Source organism: Manis pentadactyla, chromosome 5 (genome assembly GCF_030020395.1).
Source record: "Manis pentadactyla isolate mManPen7 chromosome 5, mManPen7.hap1, whole genome shotgun sequence".
NCBI classification, from domain to species: domain Eukaryota; kingdom Metazoa; phylum Chordata; class Mammalia; order Pholidota; family Manidae; genus Manis; species Manis pentadactyla.
This window is the reverse complement of record NC_080023.1, coordinates 148094415-148109031: the sequence shown is the minus strand read 5'-3', so window position 1 is coordinate 148109031 and position 14617 is coordinate 148094415. Positions and strand designations below refer to the sequence as shown.

At 52.1% G+C, this 14617-nt stretch overlaps 1 pseudogene; it reads right to left on the bottom strand.

The window, feature by feature from the left end:
* Positions 1-5845: 5845 nt before the first annotated feature.
* On the bottom strand, positions 5846-13302 carry LOC130678905 (cyclin-dependent kinase 20-like; annotated as a pseudogene).
* Between the last annotated feature and the right edge of the window lie 1315 nt (positions 13303-14617).

Sequence of the window (14617 nt, the reverse complement as noted above, 5' to 3'; positions counted from 1 at the left end):
ATGAAAATAATGTAAGAAAAAAAGAAAATTTTAAGTGATGAATACTCACCGAAGGATCAGCACAGAGCACATGAAAGGCGTGGCATTACTGACAGAGAATCAAATGATGTAAGAAAGCACCTGCCTTTTTAAGCAAGAAATAAGAGCAGAGATGCAAAACCTTGGGGAAGAGAGGTCTTGTGAAATTGTGCACTAGAAAAACTCAGTAAGTAAATGGAAGGAAAAAACTCTATAGTAATGAAGGCAAAATTTAGGGTGGTCATATTAAGAATGGACCCTGATTGAAACACAGCTTAAGGGACATAGAGAATGGGAATGAAAAAAAAATGAGCAAAATGACATTAACCTAAAGAAAGAGGTTAGAAGGAATCTGAGGAGAAAAAATATAGGAGCTAGGCAAAAGAGAGGCACAACATGTAAAATTGGAGTCTTTTCCTTCAGGAAATGAAAAAAAACAAATTAAAGAAGGGAGCAAGCACTGAAAGAAATAGATTTCAAGACAAAATTTTTGAAAATAAAAGTGGAATTTGCTCACTTAAAAGAAACAGCTTGCGTGCATGGGCGGCGGGAATGGCCAAGAATGGTTCTCTACTTACCAAAACTTTAAAATGTCAAGGAATCCATTAGGTAGCTACCAAAGTGTGCTGACATGTGGCAATACCTATCAAAATTACAGCTGCAAATTTGACCCAGCAATATTATTGCAACATCTTAGAAACAAAAGATTGAAAAGAAAATGTCTATCATTAGAGACACATTGTTAAGGTGTGAAACATCTGTAGAGTGGAAAGCTATGTAGATGTAAAAACGAGTGAGGAAGGTCCTTACCTGCTGGTATATAATCTCTCAAATCAGGAATAGACTCAGAAACATTGAAAACTGACTGGTGGCTGCCATAGGGGAAGGGGCTGGAGGGATGGGTGAAATAGGTGAAATCATAAAATTAGTCACAGAGATGGGAGTACAGCACAGGGACTGTAACTGATAACATTGTACCCTTTGTGTGGTGACACGGTAATACACTTATCATGGTGAGCATTTCATGATATGTGTAATTGTCAAATCATCATATTGTACACCTGAAACCAATATAATATTGTATACCAGTATATTTCAGTAAAAAAGAATCTCTCAAATATTTTAAGTGAAAAAATGTGTACCAGTGAATATGACATGCAATGGGTTTAGTGAAAACACAATTATATATTATGTGTCTTTGCTTCTTTATGCATTAAACATCTCTAAAAGGGCTCAAAAAAAAACCTTGAGATTTCTTCTTAGAAGAAACCTGATTGATGCCGGGTTTCTTGTTCGCAGAGTCGATGAATGAATTTTGCAAACACTCAAGGTAGGAGAGCAAGGCAGAGGCTTTTATTTATAGATAAAGTGAGAGGACAGAGTTCCTGGCTCAGGCCAATAGGAGGCAAGAGAGTCCAGGGTGGTGTGTTGTCTGGGTATTTATAGGCAGTTGAGAGGCAAAGGGCTAGGGATGCACACCTGCTAGGTGGTCCCAAAATGTTTATCTTTGAAGAGACACTAAGTTTCTTATCAGTCTTCTGGGTTATTTACAAGAAATTTCCTGCTCTGATTCCCTTCCAGGATAGCTTCCTGGTCTGGGAGCATATCAATCAAGACTGCCTGCTTTGCTCCCAAGGTGGGCTGAGTTATTTTGTCTGTTTGTTAAAAGAGTATGTTAACAAACTTACTTCTTAACTAATTGGGTTTTAAAATGCAGTCTTATCTTGTACAACTTTATGAATATGCTAAAAACCATTGAATTATACATGTTAAATGGGTAAATTTATGGTATGTAAATTATCTCAACCCTATTGATAAACACCTGATAAAGGTAAGTCTACCTGCATATGGTGAAAAAAAGTCTGTCAATGCTTTCTTTAAGCAAAAATAGAACCGTTAATAAAATGATTATAATTCTTCCAAAATGCACACTCAAAAAGTGGAAAAACATGGAAAAGTATTAATCCATGACCAGATCATCTGCAGATGAAGCAATCAGAGGAAATATTTATGGATAGATTTTAATTCTCCCTTCACCATCTCCCTGGATATGTGCTGAAAGAGCTGGGAAAAGTGCACAAAAATAAACATGCATTTTGAGAATGAAACCAGTGGTATAATGTTTAAAGATTGTACTTAAAATAGATCAGAGCATATAATGTATTTTTCAACTTTTCAAGATTAACTGCATTTTTAAAATTTCCAAGCAGTGTTTAGTTTATCCCATATGATTTATATAACATAAAATGCCAGCAATTATTTTCATAAAAATAAGGTATGGACAATTTTTATATACTGATATGCTTATCATTCATATATATATATATTCGAATGTTTTTAATTTTTATAAGTAACTTATGTTACAAAGATAGTTTACCCAGTTAAATCATAAAAACATTAACTCAAGATATTGAAATTACATTTTATTAATAAAACAAGTAAAAACTGACTTATCAATCTTCACATAGAACTGCAGATGAAGCTAAAAAAACTAGGCCTATTTTTAAAATAAAATACATCAAATGTAGAGGCTTTGGGTCTATTGTCTAGGATTGTCATACTTCTTCCCATATACAAATGCAAAGCCTGCAAGGGCTTTTATATTCCTATAGATCACCTGTGATAATCCTGTTTATTAAAAAATATCCATTTGCAAACATTTACAGTGGGTGACGGTCTACATTATGTCCTTTCTTTTGCTACATTTCAGCACTTTCTTAGCCCCATTCTAAGCACCGATATATAACTTCAGAACTCGGTCTTTTTAAATGCAGTTATTTCTTTTTCTTGGTTTTAGTTATATACATTCCTGATAAACTGAATACTTATTTCCCTTATAAAAATATATCAAAACAGAGATGCTGGAGGTTGCTTCAGTGTTCAAGTTTGCTTGTTGTTCTTTTTTCCAGCTTTTCTTCAGTTGTCCTAAATAGGACTTGTTTTATAAATACACGACACTGCCACCAAGTCAGGTTTAGACGGATTCCCCCACCAGGAAAGCATTTAATCTTTTCTCCAAAACAAGGGGTTGTAGGTATTCCTGCCTTGCTGGTGGTGAAACCGTACTTTCCCGGTGTAATCCCTCGCGGAAGTTCCCTGGGACACCAGGCAGACGACGCGAGCTTAACCTTGTTACTCTGTCCGTGGGTTAAAAATATATTTTAAGCTTCCGTGTAGAAGATAAAACGCTTTGTTGTGTCTCCCACTGCTGAATCAGTATATAGTGGGACCTACAGACTTAAGTCTTGCACTATTTTAATTAAGTAACTGCAGTGAGCTCATCTCTACTGGAGATTTCCTTTCCAGGGCAGGTCCGGGGGGAACTGGGTCTGGGACCCTTCGCCGCCGCCTCCGCCCCCGGTTCCACCCGCAGGGGCACCTCAGCCCCCTCCCTCCCGCCCAGCGCCTCCGCCGTCGACCCCGGTTCCACCCGCAGGGGCAGCTCAGCCCCCTCTCTCCCGCCCAGCCCCTCCAGACGGCCGCCTCCGCCACCGCTCGCGGCCTAGGGGCCGGGGGTGGGGGGAGCCGCGCTGGGTCTCCCCCCCCCCGCCCCCCCCGGCGGCTGCAGCGGATCACACAGCACGGAGGGGTGCCGGCGCCCCTGCCCTCCGCCCCGGCCCCCCCCACCTCCCCCACTCCCAAGCTCTCGCTGCAGCTCCGCCAGCCCAGTGCAAATAAAAAACTCTTATCATTCTTATTTGTATGTTTATTTTTGTAACAGTTAAAAGTTGAGCTCTCTGCCTTCCTACTATATTTGCCTCCTTTCCTGCTTTAACATTTGGCCCTAAAGGGGAAAAAAAAGGGGCTTCTGCCCAGCCCTTCATTCTTGCCTGAAGGCTTGTTGATCATCAAAAGGAAATGTGTTTTCAATTTGAGATTTCTGCAAATAGCGCCTTACTTAAAGCTCGCCTTCTCCGGGAGGTATAGAAATATGCACGGAAATAAGGATTGCCTTCTCAAAGAGTTTTAGGACCTCTGTGACCAGACCTGGGCGGTGAGAGTCCACTAACCAAGGACACAGAGTTCCTCAACCCTCCGCAGACCCTCCCTGGGGCCCGGGGGTCTGTAGCCGGCAGCCACTCCCTAACCTGCGCCTCCTCCCACGCCCCCTTCCCTAGCATAAAAAAAGTAAAATTCCGTGTCAGGCTAAGCATCACAGTGCCATAGGTCAGAGTCAAGATCAGTGTGAGTCATGGTTGAGATCAGGGTCAGGTCCCGCATCAGGCTGAGACTCCATTAGAGGATCAGCGAGAAGGTGAAGGTCAGAGTAAGGATAATGGTCATCACTACGATGAGAGAAGATTAAGAGTTGGATTCATGCTGAATGTCCAGCTCTGGGTAGGGTTCAGGGCCAAGGTGAGGATGAGGTTGATGTTCAGGAATAGGGTTAGTGTCACATGCATAGTTAGGATTAATGTGAGGACAGTGTTAGGTTCCAGGTCAGGATGAGCATGTTTGTGGTCAAGCTCAGTTCAAAGTCAAGGTGGAGCCTGGTTTCCACTGCTGCTCTCTCTCACTAGGCCAACCCGCATAATCCAGGATCTCTTCCCTTCTCGAGGTCAGTACTCCCCTTAAGCACATCTACAAAGTCTCTTTGGTCACATGAAACACACTCATAGGTTAGGACAAGGACATCTTTGGGAGGATACTATTCTACCTGCCCACACAGTCTTGAGGTCAAGGTCAGGTTCAAGGTTAAGTATGAGGATGGGTCAAGATTAGGGCTATGATCAGGCTGAGGATGAAGGTTAGCACAATGATTAAGGTCAATGTCAGTGTGAAATCCAATGCCCAGGTCAGGTTCAAGATAAACTTCAAGGCTGAGATGGGTGGTGCAAACAGTGACAGCCAATTGAGAGTCAGGATCTGCCTGTGGGTCAGTCTCGGGGTGGGGAAGAGGCAGTGGCCAATGCAATGTTATTCAAGAATAACAGGGAGAGAGTGGGTCAGGGTCAGGTTCAATGTCAAGTTGATGTGTCTGGGTCAAGTCTCAGGTTATGCTCAGGGCCATGGTGAAATTGAGATCTGTATCAAGGTCAGTGTCAAGATCAGGCCTGTGTTCAGGGTCAGGTTTGAGGTAGACTCATTTCAATTTCACCTTCAATGAATTTCAAGGTCAGGTTTAAGATCAAGGTGAAAATTCAGTCTAGAGGCAGAGTGAGGCTGAGGGTCAGAATCAAACTGCAAGTGGCGTCTCATTCCTGATAGTGTTCTGGGTCATCCTCAGTGTGATAAGAATCACTGTCAAAAGATACGTCAATGTGAGAGGGTGAGTGTGAAGGTCATGTTCTGGTGAGCATCAGAATGAAGGTCATGAAGATCATCACATGGATCAGTATCGATGGGTCAGTGTCAAGGCTGAGGTGAGGGTCAGAGGGTAAGGGTCAGGATCAAAGCCAAGATCAAGGTCAAGTATAGGTGGGTAAGGGTCTGACAAAGAATTAGGTGATAATGAGTGTATACATCATGGTTAAGGTCAAATCCAAGGTTAGGGCAGGTGATGAGTAAGGGTCAGGTTAAATGCTTATGGTCAAGGTCAAATCCAAGGTTGGGGCAGGTGTGAGTAAGGGTCAGGTTAAATGCAAGATTTACTTTGGGTGTCAGGTTCAGTCTAAGGCTCAAGGTCAAGATGAGGGTCCTTTAAAATCTCTTGTGGGTGGGGATGGCTGAAGGTTAGGGTGTCAGTACAGGCTCACATTTATGTGGCGGTGAGAGCTACCCAAAATTGAGCTAGCCTGGGACTTACAGTCTACAGAGGACGTGGCTGGAGAAACAGGGAGAGACCAGATACCTTAGGACATCTCTGAAGACATACCAGTCAGTCAGATTTCTCCCTGAAAGTGATGTTTATTTTGTTTTGTATTCCCAGGGGCTTGGAGGGCAGTGACTGTGGCAGCGTTAGCCACTTTGGTCCATGGTGCTTACAGAAGTTTATCCACATGAAAAACAAAATGAGTATTTGAAGAAAAAAGGATTACTAAAAAGTCTCTGGCCCATTTTTTGTGTCTCCCTGAACCAATTCCACAGTCTTGCTTGTTGCAGCCCCGAGAGCAGTCCTAGTGTGCTGTCCCTGGCTTCCTCTGTCACTTCTGTGTCAGCTGCTTCCCCTTAGCTCAGTCACTTAGATGTGCATTTTAGAATCGGCTTACCCGGTTACCATGAGGACCAGGAGCCAGCTGAGACTGAACTGGGGTTTCCTGGATTAACAAGTGAGCTCCAGGACGGCCTGTTGCACGTGCTCGGGACTCTGAGTCGGGATGAGGAGGCGGCCCGTCGGGCCCCGGCCCAGCCTCATCCTGAGGACGGCGCTGCTGGCACACCAGCTAAATCATGCTGGGTCCCCAGCCTTGAGTTCTGCCACCTCCCCCTCCAGATGGGAACTGTCATGTGAAGCCCCGGGAAGCCCCCGGGGCCAGAGCAGCTATGAACAGGGCCACTCTCCCAGTGACCACAGAGAAGCCAGGCCTGGAGACTGTGTCACCTCAGCCACTTCCTGTGACAGGAATCAGACAGGAGCGGACACCAGGCAGACCACCAGGGCTTTTCTCATAACAAACCTCAAAACTGAACTAGTTTAATGTCTCTGAACCAAACCAAAGCTCCCCTCCCACTTGAATTTCTGACACCAGGACATCTCAACCCCCACGCTCCCCCAGATGTCCAGGACCAGGAAAGTGGCAACTGAGGAAATGGCCCCATGGACCATGTGGCAGAGCCCACCGTCTCTCTGACAGGTAAGTCAGGAGCAAACAGGAGGCCGGAGCAGGGACTTGCAGGCCTCTGCTGGGGCTGGGCATCCCGGTCACCCGCCTGGGAGCAGGGCCAGGTAGGGCCCACGGTGGCCATGGGAAGCTGTGGGAGGTCAACGGGCTGGAGCGAGGGACGAGAGGCCCAGGCCCTGTGGCTTCGGCCAATGGGGCTGGCCCGGCATCTCAGCCCTCTGGGATGAAGGGCCGAATCAGCTCTGGGTTCAACAGTGACTCCTCAAGAGGCCGGTCCACGTGGAAGTCATGGGTGTAGGCAGGCCCCTGGTGGGCCTCAGGGGCAGGACCCCTGGGGTGCTGATGAATCAGTAGCTCCGAGGGGTGGGCAGGCAGGGGTGCTGTGAAGAAGTACAGGTGCAGGAGGGCCTGGGGGTGGCAAGCAAAGGGCAGCAGGAGACAAGTGACCTACTTGTCCCAGCTCCGCTCACCTTCCCAAGGAGGGACGCAGAGGCTGCCCCGCAGAGGCCCTCCTCCTCATCCCCCGCCGCTCTGTGGGCTCCCATCTGGTGCTCACTGTTTGGGCAGTGCTCCCGAGGAGGGGAGGCAGCAGGGACCAGGCATAGGCCTGCTCAGGGCATCCTCCCACCCCGTGGGCTGGGGCTGTGAGCGGCTGAGGGGAGCCCAGAGCATGGGAAAATTAGCCCCGGGGAAGGGAGTGCACACACCAGCTGCAGTGGTGCAGGAGTTGGGCAGGCGCAGAAGTGCACAGGTCCCAGGATGTGGAGGGGCCCTGGGGCCAAGCAGAGTGAGGAAGGCGGGACAGGAGCTGGCAAGACCTGGGTAACAACCCCACGTGTGTGACGCCCCCAAGCATGTGATGCCTGTGAGCCACAGGGCCTGGCTTCTCCTCTGAGGTAGGGAGGGCCTGCCAGGGAGGGGCACCAAAAGGACAGAAGTGGACTCAAGCAGCGGGCAGGCAGCAGGGGGCCGGGAAGTGGTCGGAGGGCCCCAGTGGTGGAGGTGCTGACATGAGAACTCCCAGGGGCGAGCATAAATCCACGCCGCTCGAGCTGAGGGCAGAGGGGGGACGGCGTCCACAAGGCCAGGGGCCAGGGGCTCCTGAGGGAGGCGCGGACACCATCGGCCCTCAGCCCTTAGTGCTCCCCCACCATTCCCGCCGCAGTCTCCCTCCTAGGTCCCCTCGCACCTCGGTCAGTGTTTCCCTGTGCTTACACCTACCTCCCCAGGATCCTGATGACCCCAAAGGCCATCCCAACCCATCCCTCCCCCACCTGAGTGCCCACAGCCTGGATGCCCTGCCTCACTACAGGACGAGACCCCACAGGGACTGGACAGGCCAAGGACGATGACCTGCACATGCCTGGTGCTAAGCAAACACTGGAGGGACCAAGGAGCCAGTCACCAATCACTGGATGTGAGGGGGTCATGCCTTCTAGGCAACCTCCACCCACCCGCAGCCCCAGCCTGGGCTCATGGAAGGCACACCAGCATCCACAGGCTCCTGGTCCAACCCACCCCAGGTCATGAGGGACCCCCACCTGTGGGTCACTGGGCCACCAGCAGGGAGACTCAGGCCATGGGGTACCCTACCTGGGAGGCTGCGATGCGCTGGCGTGGAGGGTACAGGACGAAGTGCCCCAGCAGGTCCAAGGCCTGAGGGGGGGCATCAGGCAGCAGCTCCCCAAGGGGCATGGGTGCCTGATCCTTGAAAAAGATCTTGTTGTAGTCGGGCAGCTCTGTAATCTCCTGGGGACAGAGGCGCACGGAGCTGGCACCCAGCCACCAGCTCCCCACCTGCTACTGCTCACTCACAGCTCCCCATCATGTGCCACCCCAGCCCTTGGGTCATCATGACCCACGCAGTTCTTCAGCCCCAGCCTGGGGAGAACAGCAGTGTGCTGGGGGGTAGGGAGGGGCCTCTGGTAACCACATGAGTGGTATGTGGGGGCCTGGAGGCATGGGGCCACAAGAGAAGGTGCAGGAGGGGAGTCACTAGCTGTTGGGGGACAAAGGGTACCTGCCCCCAACCCTCCCAACAGCAGACCCCCTGCAAACCAGCCACACTTGAGGGCTGGGGGTGCCCAAGACGCGAAGAACACAGCACAACTGATCAATGTCGTTCTCCCATGGGAAAAGGGGGGGACCCGTTCAACAACTCCCCCAGGATGCAGCCCACGGCCCTGCAGAGAGACAGTCCACACAGTTCAGAGACTCCACCACGGACACAGGGCTTCCCCACCATCGTCCCTTCCACCACAGACACAGGGCTCCCCATACATTCATCCCCTCCACCACAGACACGGGGATCCCACACCATCATCCCCTCCACCACGGACACAGAGCTCCCCATGACAGCTCCATCACCTTACATTACAGGACACACATCTTCTCACACAGCCCCCACAAAGGTCCCCACAAGGCCAAGGCACCCACAGAGCAGCAGACACCCATAATCAGGGAACCATAAACAGTCAAAAGACCTCCAGCCTAGAACATAGAGCATATCCTCCTTCAAGCAGCATGCAGGCCTCACCTCCAAAACACACAGCAGCCCCTCAGCAGCTCGGAGACTCCTGGGAGCACACCCTCTGGGACACACAGCCAGCTCCTCGCATTCCTCACATCAGGATGCAGCCCCCGGAACAGCTCCCAAATCTCACACTCTTAGGCATATACAGCCATCCTATCCCAAGGAAAGGCTCAGAAACCCAGGCCCTGGACAGCTCAGGGGCGTTCCATCTGGGACGTCAACCCGTGCGCACTAGCTTACGTGCTCCATGCCTTGAGCTTCAGACGACCTCCCCCACCCCAGCCCAGAAGCTTCCACTCCAGTCTCACCTGATCCCCATCTAGCTCAAGACTGTCATAGGCAGGAACACTGGCCCTGAACTCCCCAGAGACCCCCAAACTGAGGAAGAGATCGGAGCAATTTAGAGCTCACAGTAGGAAAACACCTCCACACAGCTGAGCGGCCTCAAAGCCCAGGAGAAAAATGTGACCCCATAATCCACACTCCCCTTGCCCCACCCTCAGGAATCTCACCACAGGTCGACTCCCTGGTCATACTGGCAGGCCCCGTACAAGAGCTTGGGGGCTCGGTACCACCTGTGAGGAAGACGGGGGGGTGCTCATTGCCAGGTCACCAGCCTGACAGAAGGCTGCCCTGGAAGGTCACCCTGGCCCCACGCCAGCCCCATGGGGTCCAGAAGCATCGCCTCTGCAGTGAGAGGGTCGGAGCCTGTCAGTTGCCAGGCCGTATGGGAACTGGCCCTCCCTACCTGGTGGCCACCTAGTGCGTGTAGAGGCAGCTGCCATCTAGGGAGAGGACCCGGGCCAGGCCAAAGTCTGCTATCTTCAGCTGGCCCGAGGCACTGATGAGCAGGTTGGCTGGTTTCAAGTCCTCTGGGCACCAAAGGACGCATCAATTCCCCTAGAGGCCCCAGAGGGCCTCGGCTTGGAAAGTATGTCAAGCTGAGCACCTAGCTCAGCCCAGGCCCCACCCTCTCCAGGACCCAGCCACAGGCCCTGACCCCTCTGACCATACTTTCTCCAAGGGCAGGGCCGTAGGCACTCCAGCCCATACTAGGACTGACCCGATGCACGATGTTGTTGGCGTGGCAGAAGGCAACACTCTTCAGCAGCATTTGCAGGTAGCTCTTGACCTGGGCCTGGACCAGCGGCCTCTGGGCGTGGCGCAGCACCTCGGCCAGATCTGACAGCATGAACTCTAAGGCCAGCACAAAGCACGCACCATGCGGGAACACAGCCTTTAGCTGTACCACCTGCAGGCAGGCACCCTGTCAGCCTCCGGGCTCACACGACTCAGACTCCCCCTGCGACCCCCAGGCCTCATGCTAACAGGACCAGGCAGGCAGAGGGGGTGACAGGAGATGTGAGCTCAGTCCCAGGGAGCTCAGAGTGCTCTTGCTGCTCTGCTCTCCTGAGATAAGGGGGGTCCCCTCTCTAACGCCCAACTTATGTTCAGGGGAAAGAAGACCTAGGGCACACCACTTAGGGCAGTGGCTGGTTCCCCATTCAGCCTACGAACTGGCAAATCACCTGGACAGTCACACACACACACATGTACAGGCCTCCCCCATTTCCTCTAGGGCCCATTAAGTCCCAGCACCGAGAGGGCACTGGGCCAGCTGACACAGCACAGGAGGGCCCACAGGCCAGAGGGGCCCGGCCACCCTCACAGCAGTGAACAGGAGGCGGGCCTGCAGGTCCCGAGGGGCCTTAGGGAGCTCAGTGCACAGGGGAGACATGTGCATCTATCTCCTGATAGATGAGGAACAAGTCAGCGCATAGGTCCAGGTTCTGATGAGGACAGGAGAGTGGGTGGGGCGGGGCTGGTTCTAAGAGGAGCTCCAGGCAGAGGGGCAGCAAGCACAATGAGGGAGCAGGAAGGAGGCCGGAGGGACATGAGCCTGTGGGCCCTCAGTGGTGGGGGGCACCTGCTCTGCTGTGCTACAGAGCCTAGACAGTGCTCGGCAGAGAGAGACGCTTAAGAAGCGCACTGGGTGAATGGAGAGAGAGGCTGGAGGCAGGCAGAAGCAGACCCTCAGTGTGAAGAGAAGCCCCTGGGGCGTTTCAGGCAGAGGCGCTGGTGACCTCATCCACATAGAACTTCTAGCAGTGGGTTGGGCAAAGCACTGGGGAGGTTGCTGCCGCTGTTCTGCTGAGAGGTGGTGGTGGCCTGGGCAAGGTCAACTCTGGAGTGTTTCTGAGATAGAAACTGCTTATCCACAGGACTTGGGCCCACGACCCCAGCCCCCTGCCAGGCCCTCTACGTCTCCCACATGAGGGCTGTCTGCAGCCCTCTGACTCTCCTTGAAAAGCAGGAATGGTACTATTACTGGTTTTCTGACGATGAGCTTATGGTCATTTTTCAGATCACAACATACACCTACATTCAGAAAATGCACACAATCGTAAAAAAAGAAAAGAATAAAAGTCCTATTACCTACAATAGATCTTACAGTATATTCTCCCAGACTTCACAACAGATATGGCATACAAAGACACACACACAAAACCAGGGGTACACGGGCTTTTGTCACCCGATACATCATGGACGTCTCCAGAGAATGACAAACTCACCAGAGCAGGACAGGACCCATCCTTGTGACTCCCCAGGGCTGAGAATACCACGGGGAGCAATGAGGCCGGGGCAGGTCTCCCTCCTCCTGCGCCCAGAGCCTCTTCCAGTCCCCCTCAGCACGATCCATGCCAGGTGTGCCCTGTGGCCTGTCCACTTTCCCTAGCACACTGATATTCTCAAGAACCAGGCTGAGGCCAGTGCCCAGCACAGGGCAGTGTCTACGGGAAGCCCCGAGGTCGGCTTCTGGACTCCTCAATCAGACCTGGGCCAAAGCTTCTGCGACCCAGTGCCAGTGAGGTAGTGGCTGAGTCTCCTCCCCTGGCCCCAAGAGGGAGACCCTGAAACCTGCCTTGTGAGGCAGTGAACTCAGAATGGCAATGCAGGGTAACAGATAACTCAGCCTGCAGAACCTGACCGGAGGGCAACAGGAGGAGGTTGCAACTACTGTTAGAAATCACAAAATGTTACTAAAGAAAAAGAGTAATTTAGTTAGTGACTAAATGAATGCATGAGTAAATGAAAAAATGAGTTTGTGAATGCGAGAGGGAAGAAGTGAGGAATGCAGTAACTGGGTGAATGAGGGGGCCAGGCGGACAAGGAAGGGCATTAAGCGACCGGATAAACTGGAGGGCGTGCAGGACGGAGGACGGGCCTCCAGAGCCCAGCCTCACTCACATACGGACTGTCCTCCATCTCCTGCAGGGCCTTGACCTCCCTCGGGGCCTGACTGGAGATGCCACCCCCAGCCGCCGCAGAGCCACCTTCTTGAGAGCAACGATCTCCCCAGTCTGAGCGGGACAGAACACAGACACTGCCACCCATCCTGGCTGGCAAATACGGTAAGGCGAGAGAGACCCCATCTGGATGGGACGCGGAGCTCTGAGGCCCTCGAGGGGGTGGGAAGCACCCCCCACCCCGTTCTGGAGGGAAAGAAGGTCCAGCCTGGGACCCAGCAGTCGCAGCACTTGGCAAACAGCTCACACACTCTCACGCCAAGCTGCTGGGAGACCCTCGCAGTATAACCGCCGTAGCATCGCTGCTGGGTGGGCGGCTGGCTGCAGCCTGAACGACCCGCCACTGAAGGAGTCAAAGGTGGCTGGCTGCGGGGAGGCAGACGTCAGGGGGCCAAGGTGGGTTCCCCAAACGGTGGGCCCCAGACTGGGGGGAATGGACCCGCGGCCCGCTCACCTCCACATGCTTGGCCTTGAAGACGATGCCGTGCGCACCCTCTCCGATGCGGCCCAGGATGCAGTACTGGGCCATGGCGTGGCGCCACCGGAGACCCCTCCCCTCCCACGCCCGACGCGGCCGCCTAGCAACAGGGAGAAGGCGGCCCGTATGGCTCCGGGCCGGGCGGCTGTGCGCAGCTAGGGCCCGCGCCTGGGTCACGCCGCGGGGCGCTTCATTCGGCAGGAGCTCCGCGCCAGGACCGCGCCAGCGCAGGAGCCACGTGACAACGGCTGCCGGAGCCCCTCCCCGCGCCGCCGCAGCGCACGACACGAGCGTCGCCAAGGCACGCAGAGGAGGCGGGGCTGCGCAAACCGGGAGCGGGGAGCGGGCGGGAGTGCGCCGCCCGGGGCGTGGCCACGTAACCAACGGACCGGGCTTCGCAGCGGAGGAGGGAGGGGCTGCACGGCCACCCGGGGCAGAACCGAACGGTGGGGCGGGGGCACGCGGACAGGGGGCGGGGCACGGGGCGGGGCACGGGGCGGGAGGGCGCCGCTGGGAGCGTGACCGCGGGAGCGGCGCTGCCAAGGGCGGGCCTTCCGGGGACTGGGTGGTGTTTCCCCCGGCTGGCGGGGCTCCCCACCTGTACCTGGAGGTGCCGGCCTCGACCACATTGGGGTGATATTTTCTACCCATAAGACCCAGAGCCAATGATAATGCTGGGAGACGGGGCCAGGGCTGGTTTTGGAAGGACTGTCAATGGGGCTTCCCTTCTGGAAGATAGCAACATTATAGAGCCAGCTTTTAAAAAGTGCAAACTATGACCCAGAAGTCCAATTTCTGAGGGATTCTCAGTAGGAAACATTTGGAGGAATTTGCAGTTTGATTGATTTTAAAGGTGTACGTACTATCAAAGGGTGTTGACAAAAATCACAAATAGCTGATAAATTCCTGAAAAGATGCTCAATCTCACACACAATAAGATAAATACAAAATATTCTACAAATTTCCACCTAATGGGTGGCTAAAGATCCAGATCTAACAGTTCATAAGCCATGCTATGGGAAAACAGGAGCTTCCACACATTACTGGTGAGAGTGTGATTTGGCAATGCTTGTTAGGAAGTCCAGGCTAGTGCCACTCATCAAAAGAAGTGTCAGAAAATTGAGAGACAAGGTGTTTGGAGGCAAAGAAAGTGTCTATATTCAGAAAGCCAGGGAAAAGGATGGTTTCCCAAAAATAGTACTAAAAAGTCCGATAAGGAAAAAAATGAATAGGCCCAAAACTTCACATTATACACAAAAATTGATTCCTGACACACTGGAGACCTGAGAATGAAAAGTAAATAATGAAGCTTCTAGAAGAAAACAGAATATCTTAATGACTTTGGGTTAGGTAAAAATTTTCATAAAGAGGTTACAGAAAGCACTAAAAAGGAGATAAAAAAGTGGGCTTCACCAATAGTAAGAACGTCTGTTCATCAAAATATATCATAGTGAAAAGGAAAGCCACAGAAAGGGAGAAGATACTGTAATATGTATATCTCACAAATGCTTATGTCCAAGAACCTACAAAGTATATAAATATAATATAAAATAATAAT